The 19,623-nt window shown below is 36.9% G+C and overlaps 1 long non-coding RNA gene across 2 annotated transcripts in view; it reads right to left on the reverse strand.

The window, feature by feature from the left end:
- Positions 1 to 19,623, reverse strand: part of LOC114677510 (uncharacterized) — a 42,856-nt gene that overhangs the window by 1,176 nt on the left and 22,057 nt on the right. The window contains exons 5-7 of one of the 2 annotated variants that reach the window (XR_013417002.1): positions 14,804 to 14,911; positions 7,202 to 7,378; positions 736 to 853 (exon numbers count right to left, since the gene is read on the reverse strand). This is a non-coding gene — a long non-coding RNA (uncharacterized LOC114677510). Of the gene's footprint in view, positions 1 to 667; positions 854 to 7,201; positions 7,379 to 14,803; positions 14,912 to 19,623 lie in introns of those variants that run through there. The other variant, XR_003728835.2, reaches the window with a different exon arrangement.

The raw sequence follows: 19,623 nt of genomic DNA on the forward strand, positions 1-19,623 counted from the left end.
GTGGCGTGATCTCGGCTCACTGCAAGCTCCGCCTCCCGGGTTCACGCCATTCTCCCGCCTCAGCCTCCCAAGTAGCTGAGACTACAGGCGCCCGCCACCACGCCCGGCTAGTTTTTTGTATTTTTAGTAGAGACGGGGTTTCACCATGTTAGCCAGGATAGTCTCGATCTCCTGACCTCGTGATCCACCCACCTCGGCCTCCCAAAGTGCTGGGATTACAGGCTTGAGCCACCGCGCCCGGCCGAATCAGCTTATTTTTAAGCAGTATATTAGTTGTATTGTTTTAAGCAGTATATTAGTAAGTTTTTTTTTAACTTAAAAAAAAAAAAAACCCTTCCAGCACATTTTCAAGTGATGCATGTCTGGATTAAAAGCGCTGGCTTTAATTTTGAATATGACCTGTTCAGAAGTTTAGAAACACAACAAAAGTAATGTATTTATTTTACCTTTTTCAGATTAACAATTAAAATTTGGATGTAAAATTTTAATGAGAAAACTTTTGTAAGAAAATCTAGGAGCAGAGAAAATTTTCTTAACCAACACTGAAAATTCAGAATTATATAACAATTTCAAAATTAAAAGCTTCTGCTAGGCACAGTGGCTCAGTGCCTGTAATGCGACTCTTTGAGAGACCAAAGCAGGTGCATCACTTGAGCCCCGAAGTTCCAGACCAGGTTGGGCAATATGGCAAAACCCTGTTTTTACAAAAAATTAGCTGGGCATGGTGGCACACACCTGTGGTCACAGCTACTCAGGAGGCTGAGATGGGGGGATCAGTTGAACCTGGGAGGTTGAGGCGGCAGTGAACCGAGATCATGCCACTGTACTCTTGCCTGGGTGACATAGCCAGATCCTGTCTCAAAAAAAAAAAATAAAATAAAATAAAAAATAAAAGCTTTTATATAACAAAACTGTTACAAATAAAATCAAGAGGTGATTATAATGATGGAGAATGTTTGTAATGTGGATGTTAAAGCATTAATGTATACTCATACAAAGAGCTATTAAAATTGACAAGAAAATGACAGCTCAATAGAATATCCAATAGCATAACCTAGGAGTGCATCATAAACCACAGAGGAGTTAACCTAAATAGGCAAGAAACACTTAAAAGAAATGCTTATTTGAAAAAACAAAACAAAACAAAACAAAAACCTAAAAAAAAAAAAAAAACAGAAAGAACACTTTGTACCCATCAGGCTAGTAAAATTTAACAATGAGCTACAACATCCCATTGTTGTCAAAATGAATCTAAAGATTACTTTCATACTTTCAATGTTAATATGATGTGTTACAACTTCTTGGAAAGCAATCTGGCAAGATGCACTAAAATTAAAAATAAGTATATTCTTGACCTAGCCATCTCTCTTGTGGGACTCTCTCCTAATGAAATATAAGCACTAACATGTAGGAACAGATGTATAAAACTATTTATTGCAACCGTGTTTGAGTGGCAAGAAAACAAGCAAAATGTTAATATCCCCTAACAGGGGAGTGAATGAAGAAATTATAGAATACTTACTCTTATAAACCCTTGTTTATAAAATATTATTCAACCATTAAAAATTATTGCTATACTAGTTTACTTGGAAGTATTTTCATGAGCTACTATTGAGTAGAAAAAAAGTTGCAGAAAATATGTATAACAATATGATCTCATTTTTGTAAAACAATGATGTTTTTAAAAAAATCTTTCTGCACATGTGTTTATACTATATATAGAGAGAAAAAGAAAGGTTAGTGTCTCAGCTCATGCTTCTAGTCCAAGAGTCTAGTATAGTGACAGCTTGATGTATTACAGATCAGAAGGGCATTACAGCAAAGCATTATAGATCAGTAGAGAAACGATGAATGTTTAAGAAATTGTTCTGAACTTACACACACAGACACACAGAGGAGAGAGAAATAGAGAGAGAGAGAGAAAGTTTGAGACCAACTTGTCACTGGAGTGATAGTTTTTGTTACATTGCTTCTTCTGAAAGCCTGGAGCTGGAGCAAAGAAGAAGGAAGCCTGAATGATGTCCCCGCGTGTGTAAGTTTAGAATTTCTGATTTTTGTTATGGGATAGAGGTTATGAGCACATTTATTTATTGAGTTTTAGTATTCAGTAGCTACCTGAGTTCATGACAGGCACTGTTGGTCTTTTATCCAATATCTATTCTCCTCTTATTAACAGAATTTCAGTTTTGTTTGGGGCAACAGTGTACTAGGTTTAAAATATTCTAATCTTCATACTTTTTTGTAGCTGGAGTCACTTATTAACCTGTTCTAGTCAACTGGATGTAAACAGAACTCTACTGGAAAAGCTATCATTTTCCTGATTAAAAGAAATGAATTAAAAAAAAAGAAATTGTTCTGGAATAATTAACTGCGGGAGGTGGAAAAATGAAACTAGATGTGTAGTGCACATCAAATAGACATAAAAATTCTGGAAAAAAAATCAAGACCAAAACTTTAAAACTAAAAGGTGTGGTTTTTTTGCATGAACATGGAAAAATTGTTATGCTATTAGGCAAAATATTTGCTTTTAAAAAACAATGACAAAAAGCACAATCCATAAAGGAAAATATTAATTAAAATGGCAGTTTTAATTAAAAACTATGCTTCACAGTGGGGGAAAGGTGCTCCAGATTTGGAGAAGGTATTTGAAACTTTATACATCCACATTTTTTTTAAAAAAGCTACTAAACATTAATACAAAAATAATTCAACAGAATAATAGGTAAAGGATTTGTATTAGCTAAGGCAATGCTGCCAGCTTCTGTAATAAACAAATCTCCAAATTTGATAATTTAAAATACAGGAACATGAATAAAAATTAATGAAATAACTATTGCCATATATTAATAAAATGATTCATATGTATACTTATATTTTCCTCTCTAAATGTATTTGACAAAACCTATAGTTTTAGCCTTAGTGCGAGGTAGCAGTTCTTATTCTGTCAATGAAATATTTACATCATTAACTAAAGGACTTAAGTAACAACTAAGAAATGGTAAATTTGATATCTGAACCCCAGTTTATCTTGTTTCCATTTCTTATTATTAAACACTAAGTAATACTCTCTTAATTTCCTTATCTTTAACACACAAAGAATTAAATGAGAAAGTCACTGGACCGATACATTGCAGTTTCTCAAAGTGGTTGATTGTCTTTGTTCTCAGTGGCCAATTTATAGCAATTGTTCTTGCCCAAGGTCTTGATAAAAATGTATAGTGATGGGCTCACTTCTATCTAATATTGTGCTGCTAAACAGGAATGACAAGTATGTATATTCAAAGACACCAGTGTATTATCAAAAATTGTGCTGAAGCTATTTTGTGTGTGTGTCGAGTTCTCAAGTTAATTTTCCTTCCTGAATACTAATAAAAACGTAATATGTGTTTAGAAAGAATTATCATAACATACTAGATGAAAACACTTTCTCATGTAACTTTAAATGATGGCTGTAAACTCTCCTGTTTAATTGACTGAGAAGACCCATCCCCCATCTTGGTATTCTTCTAACACAAATTTAATCTTGCAAATAATACCCTGTTCTTTTACAAAACACATCTGTAAGTGAGAATAGTTAATAGGGACAAATTAAGACTTTTTAAAAACTATGATCAATAAAATATGACAGAGCAGTCAGAGTCTGATCATTATGAGAAATTTGAAGATTAATAGCGCTATTGTCTGTATAAAAGCCATTTTATTCCTGAAAATTACCATATCATAAAAGAGACCACCACTCACTACCTCCTTATAAATTCATAGTTCCATGTAAATAGGAATACAGCAAACTTTGCAAAATTTCAGACTAAGTGAATTTAAATTTTTTAATACAGGACTTCTCAGAGCCTTTATTTTGTTATTCTGATTTATGATCCTTCAAGAGAGGGGTTTACTGTACATGACTATGTGACTCCCCCATTTTATTCAGATTCTCTTACTAGATAAATGTTTCTAGGAATATTGAGGACTTCTGCCCCTGAAAGCTATGTATTTTAATGTCCTGTATTGCCTTCAATTTAGTATATATTTGTTTCTTTATTGAGTTTCTGCTGTGTACCTTGTACTATGTTGAAGGCTGGAGAGGTAGTGAAGTTCAAAGTCTGGTTGGAAAAGCAGATATGCAAATAAAGTGTTATAAGATAGGCTTAGTTCAAGGTTGGCTCTGGGTTAGGACAGTGGAAGATGAGAAGGAAGAACAAACTATTGTCTCTATAGTGGAGAGTAAAGTTCTTCAATTGCAGGTAGTCAGAGGAGAAGTAATATTCAGAACTGGTTCCACACCAGACTGAGAAGTAGCGAGTTTACTTTTAGTGTCTATAATGAGACTGAAACTCTACCTGAGACAACTTTGATTTCTTTTTCTTTTCTGCAACATCTCTCAAGTGCCTGCCACCTTAGGCTCAAATCCCTACCAGGAACTCATCTAGAACACTCTTCTTTGGAACTCATAAGTCTAACTCTTTGTTTTCAAACTCACTCCTTCAGGGCTGGACATCTCCTGAAACTCTGTTCTTACTCATAGTTGAAGATCTCTTTCCTGAACCCATTAAAAGACGACTTCCTTTAGCTTCTCCAGCAATTTGTTTTCTTATCCTATCACTCAAAGTCAGAATTTTTCTATCGCCTAAGAAAACTGTTACTATATCTGATATTCTGATTCTTACTAATGTGTTGATGGGGGTGTGTCAGTTTTAGACCTCAGAGAAACAGATGCCAAAACAGGATTAGAAGTGCAAGAGAGATATTGGGGGAAATGCTTACGAAGGGTTAAGGGAAGAGAATAGAAGAGGAGGGGAGTTGGGTCTGCAGCGCAGTTCTGATGCCTGTGGAGGAAAAGGACTGGGTAGGAAGACGTGCAGTCAGCAGCACAGCTCTAAGAAGACATCCTCTCATGACAAGTATTAGGTGGTGGTTGTTATTTTCAAAATTACTAGAACTCATGAATATGAGCATAAATGATATGCTTTCATCTATTGTATTTTTTTTTTTATAGATGTCGCATCTTTGGTTGGTAGGACCATGTTAGATTGGATCCTGATTCATTCTGATGCAATTATAGTCTTTGATAAATTCATTGCCATCTGATATCATAACAGATTCCAAACTCATTTCATACAATTCCTACTCCAGACCTCAGAATTATACATATCTAAGATATGTTTCTTTTAGTGGGAAATATGATTTAGGAACTGGAATCCATTCCTTAAGGATATTGTGGTTATTCCTGATCATTTCTAGGCCTTTTCCGTGGACAGAGCTATAAAATATACATTAATTTTGATACATTCAATGCAAATTCAGAACTGTGTTGTTTCTGCTTACCCTAAACTGTCTTACGATTACAGAATTTTTTCTTTTATCCAATGCCAAGTGTCCTGGTTTTCAAAGACAATGGTGACACTAAAATTTGAGTATTACATAACTGTTCATTTGATTTAGTACACTTGAGTCACAGAACACTCTAGAATAACATTAGTACCACTAATAACATAATTGCTGAAATAACTAAATATTTAGTAGCTCTTTTGTTCTCTGTATACCCCACTGAAACTATACAAATTTCTGTGTTTTAAAATCATAGGAAATAATTCTACTTAGTGTGGTTGTGCCACCAATTGGTACAAAATTGGTTCATTAAAAAATTTATTTTTAATATATAGAAATTTTTAAAATTTTAAACTTTTTAAATAATTATGTTAAATAACATGTATGTTTCAAAAAACAAATCTACAAGTAGAAGATATACTCAAAGAACTGTAGCTCCCGTCCCTGTCCCTTCTACCTGAGTTCCCCTCTTCACGTATTGCTAACTAAAGTAAGATTTATCCTTCCTTTGTTCTTTTAGTAATATAATATATTACAAAATATAATAAGATATTATATTACAAAATATACATATTTTATATTACCAAAAGAACAAAGGAAGGATAAACCTTACTTGGTTTACATGCATTTTCTTTTTGATAAATAATAGCATTCTAAACACATTTTATCTTGCTTTTTGGACTTAAATCTTGGAGACCATCCCATAGTAGTATATATAGATATTCCCCATTCCTTTTTTACATCTCCATAATATTCTATTGTGGTTTATATTTTATTCAACCAGTCCCTTGATGACAATTTGAGGTGTTTTCAGTCTTTTGCTGTAACAATGGCCCAACCGTCTAGATTGTTATACCTGTATAATTTTTCCCAGGGTAATAGGTGAGAAATTGTATTCAGTAGAGTTTTAATGTGCATGTCTCTTGTGAGAGAGTTCGTGTGTCTTTTTTATATAAGTAAGAACCATATCCCTTTCTTTTTGTGTGAGCTGTTCATTTTGCTAGCCTATTTTCCTACAGTATCAGTCTTCTCTGTTGCATAAATGAAGCAGGAAAGGGATTGAGAGATATGGACAAATAAAAAATAAATTGTAATTTGGCTGCTGATGATGAATGAATCCCAGAACAGCTTTCTTACTGTGGCTGTAGACATCTATTAGACCACAATTCAAACTTTCAACAACCACAAAAACACTGAATTGTTAGCATGGGTAATTCTCTGAGTCCTAGTGAGGCCTCCAATGCTTCACTTAAGTGATCTAAGACACAGAGTACCTAAGATTTTGTTCTTACACATATTCCTCTTATTATCTGCTGGCTAAAAGTAGTACTCTATAAGGAATTACTTCCCATCCTTTTTCAAATAATAGCAAAATAGACAATTAATAGTGTTTACATAGTACACCAAGATAAGCTACTAGTAGTTTGGGGATGTTTATATGAGACTTTCTGAAATTATCTTTACATTACTTAACTATCATAAAAACCCAAATTATTACAGATGATATTAAAAGTTGAATTTGTATATAACCTCAAAATTACATTTTTTGAATTGGTTAATGAGAAACTTAAGCTTGATTTTGTGAATACATCTTTTTAAAGTTAGTCTGAAATAGCCACATGAAATTCTTAATTTTCCACGAAGAGATACTTTGTTAACAAAATGAAGTGACGAAAATATTGCAATCTCATGTTTTAATCATTCCCAAATTTATAACTTTTGAAATTTTATTCATAAAACGAATGCTTCTCACTCTTCTTTCAATAGTAAATGTCATATGAAAATTTCCTAAGATCTGTGAAAACTTACGTTTGGAGCTACCCCCTGGTGCTGCTACTGCCAGTGCACCTGGCCAAGCTTCCTTAGACCAGCTCACCTCGGTCTATGGGCCTTTTCCTCGGCCACGAACTCTTCCCCTAGTGTAGAAACATGATGGGTAAAGTGGCATTCTCTGAGACGAGTTGCTCAAGAAGTTGGTGGATCATCAATTTGGCTTCCCCAGTCATTTCACTGAGGAGAGGTGGTGTTAGATGTGGCTCACCATGCTTGTCACCTGCAGCGGTAGCAAGACACACCATTAGACCTTGTGCCACCAGTTACTACCGAGGAGCTCCAAACATGCCTTCTTTGGTAAGAAATGACCATCCCTAGGGCTCCATCTACCTGACAACTGAAGGGTCAGTATCTCCTGGCACACAGGTGACCCACACAAATTGAGAAGAGCTGCTACCATGCAGTATGAATAAAATGCATTGGTTAGAAATAACCATTTCTAAATTCTTTCCTTACCACTCCTTAGTGGGTGATATAAGGGAAATAAAAGTTTCAAAGGGTTGTTTTTAAATGGAATGTTTGCTAAATTAAAAACAAATCGAGAAGCGACTCTGCTGAAGATTTTATCTTACTCATTTGTGTGGAAATGAGAGTTTTAGGTAGAAAAAAATTATATATGTGTAAGAACTGTGTTTCCTGGCTTACTTCTCACATTGTCAGAAAACTGTACTTAAGTGAAGTGTATCCCAAGGCACCCTCAGATTCCAAAACTCACCATGGCTTTGCCTAACATTCAATTCAGTTAGACAAGTGTACAAGTTAGAGGAAGAACAAGAAACATCATTGATATGGGTTGGCTGTGTCCTCACCTAAATCTCATCTTGAATTCTAGCTCCATAATTCCCATGTGTTGTGGGAGGGACCCGGTGGGAGATAAATGAATCATGGGGGTGGTTCCCCCCATACTATTCTCATGGTAGTGAATAAGACTCACAAGATCTGATGGTTTTATAAAGTTTTTGCTTGGCTCTCATTCTCTCTTGTCTGCTGCCATGCAAGACTTGTCTTTCGCCTTCCACCATGATTGTGAGACCTCCCCAGCCATGGGGAACTGTGAGTCCACTAAACTTTTTTCTTTATAAATTACCCAGTCTCAGGCATGTCTTTATCAGCAGCATGAAAATGAACTAATATAATCATCTTACCAAACTTGACTTTCTCTGGCTTATAATAGATATGTTTGCCCATAATGTTATACTCTTTGAAGAAGATATTCTAAATCAACCGGCCTATAGACATCCAAATTCTGTGGTTAAGGACAGCATGACTTACATTTCTTATGTGTTCAGCAGATGTAAAGAATATTGTCAAGATCTCTCTCTCTCTCTCTTTATATGTGTGTGTGTGTGTGTGTGTGTGTGTGTGTGTGTGTGTGTGTGTGTGATGAGGAGTCCAATAACATGAGGGAATGATGGGAAGAGAGAAAAAGTAAAGACAGGGAAGAAGCACGGAGAGGGAAAGGATTGGATGGCCAGGATAGAGGAATAAATAGAGATAGGTGGTTAAAGATAGAGATTGTTATAGCACAGAAGCACCCAAGTTATAAATTATTAGCTACTTAATTCCACGAAAATTTAAGTGCCTACTGTATCAGGAGCTGGGATACAACAGTGGACAAAACCAGATAAAACTCCTACCATTCATAGTTTACATTCTGGCTGATTCTGTGCAGCTGCCAAGACTTAGTAAATAACTTTCTTAAAATACATTCAGTAAACATCTCTATTCATAGATAGTACATCTTGAGGGTTTGAAAAGGAACATTCAATCTTTTTTTTTGTCTTTTTAAAATCTTATTTTCAATTGACAGATCATAATTGCATATATTTGTGGAGTACAATGTAATATTTTGATATAGGTGTATATTGTAGATAATAACATCTAGCTAATTAACAAATGCATTACCTCACATACTTTATCATTTTTTAAGATGCAAACATTTAAAATCTACTCTCTTAGCAATTTTCAATATAATACATTATTATTAACTATATCCATTATGCTGTGCAATAGGCCTCGAAAACGTATTCCTTTTATCTAACTGCAGCCGTCCCCTGTGACCAACATCTTCCCCTTCCCCCCTCCAGCACCACATCACTTCAGTCTCTGCCATTCTACTCCACTTCTCTGAGCTGAACATTTCTAGATTCTATATATAAATAAGATAATGTAGTATTTGTCTTTCCGTATCTGGCTTATTTCACTTAGCATAATGTCAGCCAGGTTTATTCCTGTTGTTGGAAATGACAGAATTTCCTTTTTAAGGCTGAATAGTGTTACATTGTGCACATATAACACATTTATCCATTGATGGATATCTACACTGATTCCATACCTCAGCTACTGTGAAAAACACTTCAATAAACATGGGAGTGCTGATACCTCTTCAACATACTGATTTTAATTCCGTTGGATATATATCCAGGAGTAGGACTGCTGGATTATATGGCAGTTCTATTTTTAGTTTTCTGAGGAACTTCCATACTGTTTTCCATAATGGCTGTACTAATTTACATTCCCACCAACAATGTACTAGGGTTCCCTTCACTCCACATCCTCACCAACATTTATCTTTGTTTTTAACAACAGTCATTCAAACTGGTGTGTGGCAATACTCACTGTGGTTTTAACTTGCATTTATCTGATGATTAGTCAAAGATTATATACAATTTTTATTTTCAATTTTGAGAAATGTAGCAGATAACCAAGTAGTATACAACTGTCTTAATTTCATGATATATAATGATTTTTTTAAAATGCATAAAACAGCACAAGTGGTTTAAGGAAAAGTTATAAAAACAAAGCTGTACATTTTATTACCACTATCTATTTCCATTTCTCTATTTTCAATAGGAATTGTGTGAGGTCTGTGTTTTCAGGGAATTCATTTTCAGATTGTAAAATTCCTTCATAGACTATAAAATTATACACAAATGAGTGGTGACAAATTGTATTTTCTATTCCTCATATTTCAGAGAGTTTCTCTACCCTCTTCCTGAGGCCCTGACCCACATCAAGCCAGGTCAAACAAAGATGACCATCTTGTCACTCTTTAATAAGTGGCATAATAGACCTGGGGGTCTTGCTGACATAATGAAGTATCAGGGATGTTATGATGGGCAAACTGTGTCTTGAAGCTGTTTAATGCAGAAGATTCCAGGAAGAACCGGTTTCTGCCACTACTGGATACACATAGGACCTGAAGCATCTGTGACCATCCACTTCATCATCAAAAGAAAAACCACATGGAACAATTCAATTGTTAGCTAAAACCTAGAAGCAGCAGCACACCACTGGGAAGCAGAAAGAAAAGGGAGTAGGGCCGGGTACGGTGGTTCATGCCTATAATCCCAGCACTTTGGAAGGCCGAGGCAGGTGGATCACGAGGCTGGGAGATCAAGACCATCCTGGCCAACATGGTGAAATCCTGTCTCTACTAAAAATACAAAACTTAGCTGGGTATGGTGGCACGTGCCTGTAGTCCCAACTACTCAGGAGGCTTAGGCACAATAATTGCTTGAACCCAGGAGGCGAAGGTTGCAGTGAGTCAAGATTGCACCACTGCACTCCAGCCTGGCAACAGAGCGAGACTCCATCTTAAATTAAAAAAAAAAAAAAGAAAAGAAAAGAAAAGAAAAGGGAGTGGAGTCAGAAAAAGATGAGGAGGACACTGTGATGCCTATACAAATGTACTGATTTGCCCCATGCTCTAAACTACAAAAATAAGATTTCTTTCCTGTCCTGGAAGCCATTAAGCACATGCGTGAGGGGCTTCACAAAGATTTATTATTAACTATTATTATTATTATTATTGCTGCTGCTGTTGTTGTCGATATGGTGACAGACTATAAACATGCCTGTCTTTCACACACCTCCAATGCTATTAATGCCTGCCATTAGGATTGAGAGCTACTGATTTCATGTTTCATTATAAAATCACAGTGGGGCCAGCATGGATATCGTATGCAAGTCCACTTTCCCATGCTCATGGCAAGCAGGAGGCAGCAAACCTGTGCCTGTCCAAGGACCATATCCTGGTCTTTTTCTTTCTCCATGGATTCCCAGCAGGTCCCTCGGCTTCCCACTTTCCCATTAGAATAAAACTGTAAGCTGCTGTCTGTTTTAAAATAAGAACTACTCAAGGGCAGTGAACAAAACCACTGAGTAAGTGCTATATCCAGAAGTTTTACTACTCTCATTTAATCCTACCCACAAAACTGCATGTTGTTGTTGTTATTATTGAGACAGGGTCTCTCTCGGTCTCCCAGACTGCAGCAATCACGGCCCACTGCAATCTCCGCCTCCCAGGCTCAGGCAAGCCTCCCACCTCAGCCTCCCAAGTAGCTGGGACTATAGGCACGAGCCACCACTCCTGGGTAACTTTTTGTATTTTTAGTAGAGACAGGGTTTCGCCATATTACCCAGGCTGTTCTCAAACTCCAGGACTCTGGCAATCTGCCCCCTAGGCCTCCCAAAGTGCTGGGATTATAGGCATGAGCCACTGTGCCCAGCTCGTTATTTTTAAATTATCATTAGTTTACAGATGTGCAAACAGAGGCTTGGGAAAGTTAAGTAGATTGTACCATATCACATTTGCTAACAAGTAGTAAAAACAGAATCCAGATCTAAATCTATCTAATGTCAGACTATATATTTTGCACTGTATATCATTTCTAGAGCCTGCTGTTATTTCTGTTGGGTGTGGTAGCAAGGCATATGGATTAAAATGCTCCCTTATGAGTCAGACAAGATTTAGGTTTAAAAGCTAGTTTCATCACTTTCCATTAGCATGATTTTAGCCTACTCATCTGTACAATGGGGATAAGAGCAATATCTACTCGTGGAGTAACTCTGAGGATTAAATAATGTCCCTAAAAACATGGCTCAGTGTGTTATGTAGTAAGCACGATAGCTGAATGAGTCTACTTGGAACAGCATATAACAGCATTTAACTTTCACTGCCAACAGCACTCATTCTGACTTATTTTAAAAAAGCTCTTTTTTGCTCCTCTCTCTGTTTATAATGTCATAATTTCCCTTGGATGACTCTTTCTCTTCTGGAAAAGATAATTTCCTCATGAATAATAGTCCTGCAAGAACTTGGTGTCTTTCTAATTTTAGCTATAGGGAAAGGGCATATTTATAGACAGTGATGATAACTCTCCATCTTAATTTTCCATGGTGAAATCGTACAACCCTTTTCTTCAGCCAGACCACCAAAAACATAAAGGCTGTTAGCTATAGGTGTTAATCAAATATGTGTCAGACATCTTTAAAATGTCTATTTCTCTAAAAAACATGGCTCCATCCTGAAAGCAAGGCATGGAAAGAACTCAATTTTTAAATTAGGAACATGCTTTGGGTGATACCTTTAATTGGCCAAATTCTTCTTTTCTAAATAATTTGGTAATCTTGAATGGATTTGTATGTAATTTCACCTAATCCAGAGATTTTCAATTAGAAATTTCAAAGTTCAGCCCCAAAAATGCCTTGTGGGGGAACTGATACCCAGACATCATTATTCCCAGTGATACGTGGAGATCTGGGGAAGGGAGAAGGTGGCTGCTGATGTTCAGATGATGTGGGAGGCAAATAGGTCAAAAGGCTGCCTGCAATTCTTTTGCTCTAAAGAGCCGGGACATCTCATTTAAGAAGCTTCTGAGACTTGTATGTTATATTCTAAAGAGCATGTCCTTCCTCCCCCCTGTAAGTGGCAGATCTAAGTCCATAATGTGTATGCTGAACAGATGTTTTATTTGTGTCCCACGTGTTCCTGGTAGGCTGCTGGGTGAGCCAGAGGCAAGGAAGAAAGATAAGTGAAAGGCATAAACTCTGCCTTTGGAATTTATACTCCCGTTGAATTGAATTAGAATGACCTATCCTTATGCTGAGCTTGTAAGAATTATCCCTCAAGAACAAAAAGTTGGTAGCACTTACTATAAAGTCAAATGCATTTAGACTCTTGGATGATGAAGTGTGGCCATGAGAAATGAATGGGAAATTCTCATATGGATTTGAAGTCAGTTACCTGGACTTTTAGTGCCAGTTTGTCTCTAATTTTGTAGGTCTTATATTCAATCACTATTAAATCTAACTTTTAATTTCTTTGTTGATAAAGCCTAGATTAGATCACCTTTAAGTCTCTTTCAGAAATATGTTTCTACAATTTTAAGTGGAGGTTATAAGAATCAAGGCAACAAAACTGTCTTCAGGAACCACTAAGTGCTCTGCACTATGTCCGCTGGTGTGGAAGAGTGAATGAGGAGTGAGTCATGGATCCTAAGGACAAGGGATTATTTTCTATGGAGGAAACTAGATATGCATCCAGCATGGATATGTGACTATGCAACAAATGAGTTAATGCTCAAACAGGTCCAAGAAAGGTAAGATAAACGTGCCTGGGTATATTTATTAATTTTACTCTCTAAGGCACTGGAAAAAAGGCAAAAGACCTGCCAGACCAGACTGACAACTTCTTCTCCCTGATCTGAACCCCTATTTGTTATTATTTTAATCTGTATATAGGTATCTCACATACACACACATTGTGTTGTGTGTAATGCGCTTAGTTTGTTACATTAATTTACATTCTAGATGCACTAGGAGAACTAATGCATTCATCAAGGTTCTTCAGTTTCAAGCAATGTAAACAGACTCTAGATAATGTAAGTGAAAAGAGAGTTTGCTGCGAGTTGCTGAGTGAGATCACAGAGTGAAGGGAAAGCACTAGAACCAGCATAAGAAAGTTTAGGAAGCAGCTAGCTCCAAGGGTTTCAGTGGCAACAGAACTCTGTTGCTTTTATCAGTCAGTGAGCCATCAGAAGTAGAAGACATTCATTCCAACCATCTTTTCTAACTTTAGGCTCAAGATTCAAAATCCTGGGAGAGAAAATATCTGATTCGCTTAGCTTTGGCTTTATGCTTACCTTTAAACCAGTTGAGGGAAGATTCCCTCTAAGACTGCACACAATGGGAGGCAGTAGGAAACTGGGAGATGTAAATTAGATGCTCAAAAGGAAAGACAGCATGGATGCTGAATAGTCAACACTAAAAACACCCATTATAGCTAGCTATTGTCAAAAAGCCTGAATTTCTCTTAAAGAGCAATTAATTATCATTGAAATCTTCTTAAAGGCTGGGTTTGGGTTAATTTCTAATTTATTTTTAAAATTAATATTTTAAAAATATATCTGTGATTTTTAAAAGATTATTTTGGGGGATAAAATAGATGTTCCAGGAATATATAGCATGTTTATTCTTTGGCTATAAGTAACCTCTGACACATCCTTTGAAACTCCAGGAAACAATTATAGCTGTCTAGAGGAAGGCAAAGTTGGAAAGAGCTGTTGATAGTGTCAGGGAGACCAGATTTGTATCTTCATTATGTACTATATGCACAATTTTAGACAAACCCTTTGACTTCTCAGTATCTCAAATTCCTAAACCATAAAGTGGAAATAATCTGTGACGAGTGCACAGTGAGTGGAAAACAACTTAGAACAGTGCCTGGAACACAGAGAATGTTAATTGTGGTGTTGCTGTGATTGAATAGATATGCTATGCGGGTCACAGGACATCTGTAAAATAGAATGTTTTACTTTCTAAGGGACTCAAAAAGACTTCTGAGACCAGATGAATAACTTACCTGTTTTAAAATGCTCCATAAAACTCAGGTATTATCATTATTTCCTATTCTTCTTAGGTTGATTTTGCCACTTGAGCCAGGAAATTGTCTCATGATTCCTAATTATTTCTGCTAAAAATAAAACTTTCATAATGATAGTACCTTTGCCTGTAAATTTATATTTCCTTCCCCCTTTTTTATATGTATTCAATTCGTGTCTTCAATTAATGCCCATCTCATTCCCCTTCTTCTCCATGATGCTTTTCTCAGCCCTAAATAAGGGTTTCTCTTTTCTCAGAATTCCTGCATTATCTTTGCACAGGTCACTCATTTTGTCACCTACTTATCCATTATTTTGAAATGTTATTGTTACTTGTTGCTTTATGCATCTGGTACTTGGCTGTAAAATTCAACCAATATTTGGTACCTAACATGTGCCCGGCCCAGTGCCAGATCCTTCAGAGATTTCAAGGATGAGTAACATGGGTCCAGACCTCAAGAAATTTGTAGTCAGGTAGGAAAATGAAGATGAGCACTGTAGAAAGAAGAGAAGGCTTTTGAATGTCTGAATCAGTTTGGGTTGCTCTGACAAAGCGCAATAGACGGTGGCTTATAAAAAACAGAATTCGTTTCTCAGAGTTCTGGAGACTGGAATCCAAAATGAGGGTGCCTGCACGGTTGGGTTCTGGTGAGGATCCTCTTCCAAGCTGCAGATGGCTGTCTTCTGGTTGTATCCTCACATGGCAGAAAGAGGGTGACAGAGCTCTCTGGGTTCTGTTTTATAAGGGCACTAATCTCATTCACCAGCTCTGCATGCTTATGAACTAATTATCTCCCAAAGGCCCAACCTCATAATACCATCACGTTGAGGGTTAAGATTTCAACTTATGAATTTGGGGACAGGACACAAACATTCATTCATCCAGTGGAGAAATTAGGATTTAAGAATTATTTTCCTCATCAAGAATTAATGGTGAAGGCTAGGTAAGGACCAGGTAGCAGGAAGGACTTTCCAGTCAGAAGGAAGAAAGCACACGAGAATCACATCATTCATCTCTTTCTAGCCTTCTACAGAACGTGGCCTGTGCTAAGTACATTGGTGGAACTTTAGTAACTAGCAGTTACATTTCACAGAAAGAAAGAAAGAAATTGAGAAAGAACTATGCTTAAGGAGTCTGAAAACTCAATATTGTTCTGAGCCTTTTTTTTGGGAAAGCAAATCAAGCTTGAATTTGTCTCCAACTGTTTTAGCCAGAGTGTTCATGGAACAGAGATGAGAGTGAACATGGAGATGGTCATTACTTATAATTTATGTCCTGCTTCAGAAACCTGGGGACCTCCCTGAGCTAGTCATGTAACTTACCAATATGCTATCAACAGCTCTGATGAAAGGCTGTGTTAGTCTCTTCTCATGCTGTTAATGAAGACATACCTGAGACTGGTAATTTATAAAGGCAAGAGGTTTAATGGATTCACTCACAGTTCCACATGACTGGGGAGGCCTCAGAATCATGGCAGAAGATGAAGGAAGGGTAAAGGGATATCTCACATGGTGGCAGGCAAGACAGCACATGCAGAGAAACTCCCCTTTATAGAACCATCAGATCTGATAAGACTTATTCACTATCAAGAGAACAGAATGGGACCCCCCACCCACCATGATTCAACTACCTGCCATGCGGTCTCTCCCACGACACGTGGGAATTATAAGAGCTACAATTCAAGATGACATGTGGGTGGGGATCCAGCCAAAGCGTATCAGAGGTTGTATCTTCAGTAGCTCTGGAGTAATTCACAACTTTGATTTCTCTCAGGAACTTCAGAGGTAAGGGGAATCAGAGCTGAGATTTCTTTAACTCAGCAGTGAACACAAGAGACTCAATCCCAGAGAAACAACCACGTCAACAGGGGGCTGTGGATTTCATGTCTTTGAATTTGGGTAGAATTATGCTTGGATGATTATCTTTACCCACGTCATCATTCTTGTTTTTAAAAACAAGTACATTATTCTACTTCCTCTCCTGATTTACAAATTTAGCTCAATGACAATTTATGCTTTCTTCTTCAAATTTTTGTTGCTGTTGCTTACATTTCAAGCCAAAGCACTAAAAACTTGTTCTGAGCCTACCTTAAGTTTACTTATTTTCGACATAGAAGCTCACTGCCCCAAAGGAGTCTTTACATATTTTTTCCTCTACACATACACAAAGTGTTTTCCACAAGGATCTTTTCAAGTTGTTCTGGTTTCCACTGTGACTACTACATTGTACTGTCCACCCAAGAGTTCCTTGTTTTTCATGCATAATAATATTTAAAACCACATATTTCAGCCAATATTTCTGGTAGAAACTCCTACCTCAACAGGAGGAAATTAGGTATTCTTTTTGATTTATTAATTGACCATTAGGCATAGGCATTTACATGCATGCAGAGAAACAAGGGCTGCAATGAAGTCCAAGTGTTCAAAGAATAAAGTTTCCTGTAAACAAAACGAAGTGAAACAAAATGCTATTCCAAGAGAAACCCTATTCAGGGAGATTCCAGAGGGCATATCTTTTCAGCCTCAGGCAGAGAAACAGTACAAACATTTCTAGAGAAATTCTGGGCACTTATCAAAATATTCCCCTCACTAAAGCAAGAGGGCATTTCAAGGAAAAATTGAGTAATGATTTGGCAATGGCATGTGTACTGCAGGGCTTCCAATTTAATATTCAGGTTTCTCAACAGTCCAAATATCAAGTATTCCTGACTCACATTTCTATATACCTCTAAGGTATGTAAGTGATATTTTTCTTTGACCAGCATTCACTCAAGACACAATAAGGAAAGCTCTTTCTAGTCATTTTTTTCACATCCTCTTAAAAATTCTTTGGATTCTGTCCTGACATTGGCATGTTGCACAATAATAAAGTGCTACTCTCTTCTGCTCTTTTTAAAGATGAACAAAAAAGGGGTCATGTTTCAGTTGCCATTCTGTTACTTTTCTGATTCATACTTTTGGAATGTAGTTATAGATTATGGGTCATTTAAAATTGATAGGCAGGGCTGATTTCCCAGCTGCTGACACGGGCCTTATCCTGAAAATTACCTTTACTACTATTGTAAATTTCTAAAATTCTACCCCTGGGTATGTATTAATGTGTTCCCTACATGTTAAACTACAAATATCCAGGAAAGAAGGTAACTATAATAGCTCTAGTTCTAATGTTTATTTACAACTTTCTCAACTTTTTAGTTGGCAGCCCATTTTGATGAGGGTTAGAGAGAGAACAGAAAGCCCATAAGGGAGCCTGTACCTGAGGGAACAGAAAGCCCATGAGATGCTGTAAACGAAAGGAGAGAAAAAAAGGAGGGGACTTTCAAGGGAGGTTAAGCATGAAGGGTCACATGTTTAAGAGCCAACTTAATGTCACTTTCACCCTAAAGTCTTCCCTGTGTGCTCCAGTAGAAAGCAAGAATGTTTCCTCGTTCCTATTAACCGTGGTAGGATTCAGCACTAATATCAGGATATCCCCACATACTACCTTGCATTGTGGTAGTTTTTACAAATGCTTAATCTCCTGTTTTGTGTAAAAATATATTTTATAAACTTCTCTAATTTTTTTCCCCTACTTACTCTTAAGCTGGTTTGCCTAAACCTGAAGCAAGTTATTTTATACGGCAGCTAAATCTGGAGTGAAAGGTGAGAGAGGAAAACAAGGACTGACTAGGACTGACTTCCTTCCTGGGACAAATGATGCTCTCCTGACCTATGACCTCAGAGCACCTTTAGACACACAGAGCCTGCCTTTGGTTACAGGAAAAACATGCTCTAAAAAAAGATAGCAGTATAGCTTAAGCAAATATTCTATGTGGATAGAGTATGTGTTATTTGAATAATAACAGCTATTTATATTTGCATAGGTGAGGTCTTTATCGTTACTGCAATATAGCAACATTGTGATAATGTTATGATGTCAGGCTTTTGGTTAATTTCACACACACACACACACACACACACACACACACACACACACACACACTCTTTTTCTTTCTCAAATATAAATGTCATCTAAAGCTAATAGAAGTTAAATGATTTCCCTAAAGAACAGAAAGTCCCCTGTGGGAGGCCAAGGTGGGTGGATCACGAGGTCAGGCGTTCAAGACCAGTCTGGCCAACATAGTGAAACCTCATCTCTACTAAAAATACAAAAAATTAGCCAGGTGTGGTGGTGGGCACCTGTAATCCCAGCTACTCAGGAGGCTGAGGCAGGAGAATCTCTTGAACCCAGAAGGCGGATGTTGCCGTGAGCCAAGATCATGCCCTGCACTTCAGCTTGGGTGACAGTAAGACTCAGTCTCAAAAACAAAACAACAACAACAACAACAACAAAAGAACAGAAAGTCTCAGTGGGTGCTGAGAATACTATATCAAGAAAGGAAGAGTTCGGTCACTACACTTTAGTATCATAAATGCCTTACTGATCCTCTTCTAGAAAAGAATGCCTACACTTTGTTCCCAATCTCATTTTGGATTATTATCCTTCTGTTCATTCAGATACAAACCCCAGAACCACTTAATAGCCTCCTTTATCCCCAGAATCCAAATACCCTCAATTCTACTTTGGTAATGTTAAAAACATTCATTTTCACTGAAAATACCTTACTTTCAGTTTTCTATTCTACACACAAATATTTTAAACATCCAACCATTTCTACAATGTCAGAATTATTTCTCCTTTCAGTTTTGTCAGTTTTGGGAGGTTTTCTATTAGGTGCATATACATTTACAACTGCTGTATCTTCTTGTTGTATTGACCCTTTTAATTTTATGATATGTTTGATGCCTCCTGTAGAAATAT

Source organism: Macaca mulatta, chromosome 4, assembly GCF_049350105.2.
Source record: "Macaca mulatta isolate MMU2019108-1 chromosome 4, T2T-MMU8v2.0, whole genome shotgun sequence".
In the NCBI taxonomy this organism is placed as follows: Eukaryota; Metazoa; Chordata; class Mammalia; order Primates; family Cercopithecidae; genus Macaca; species Macaca mulatta.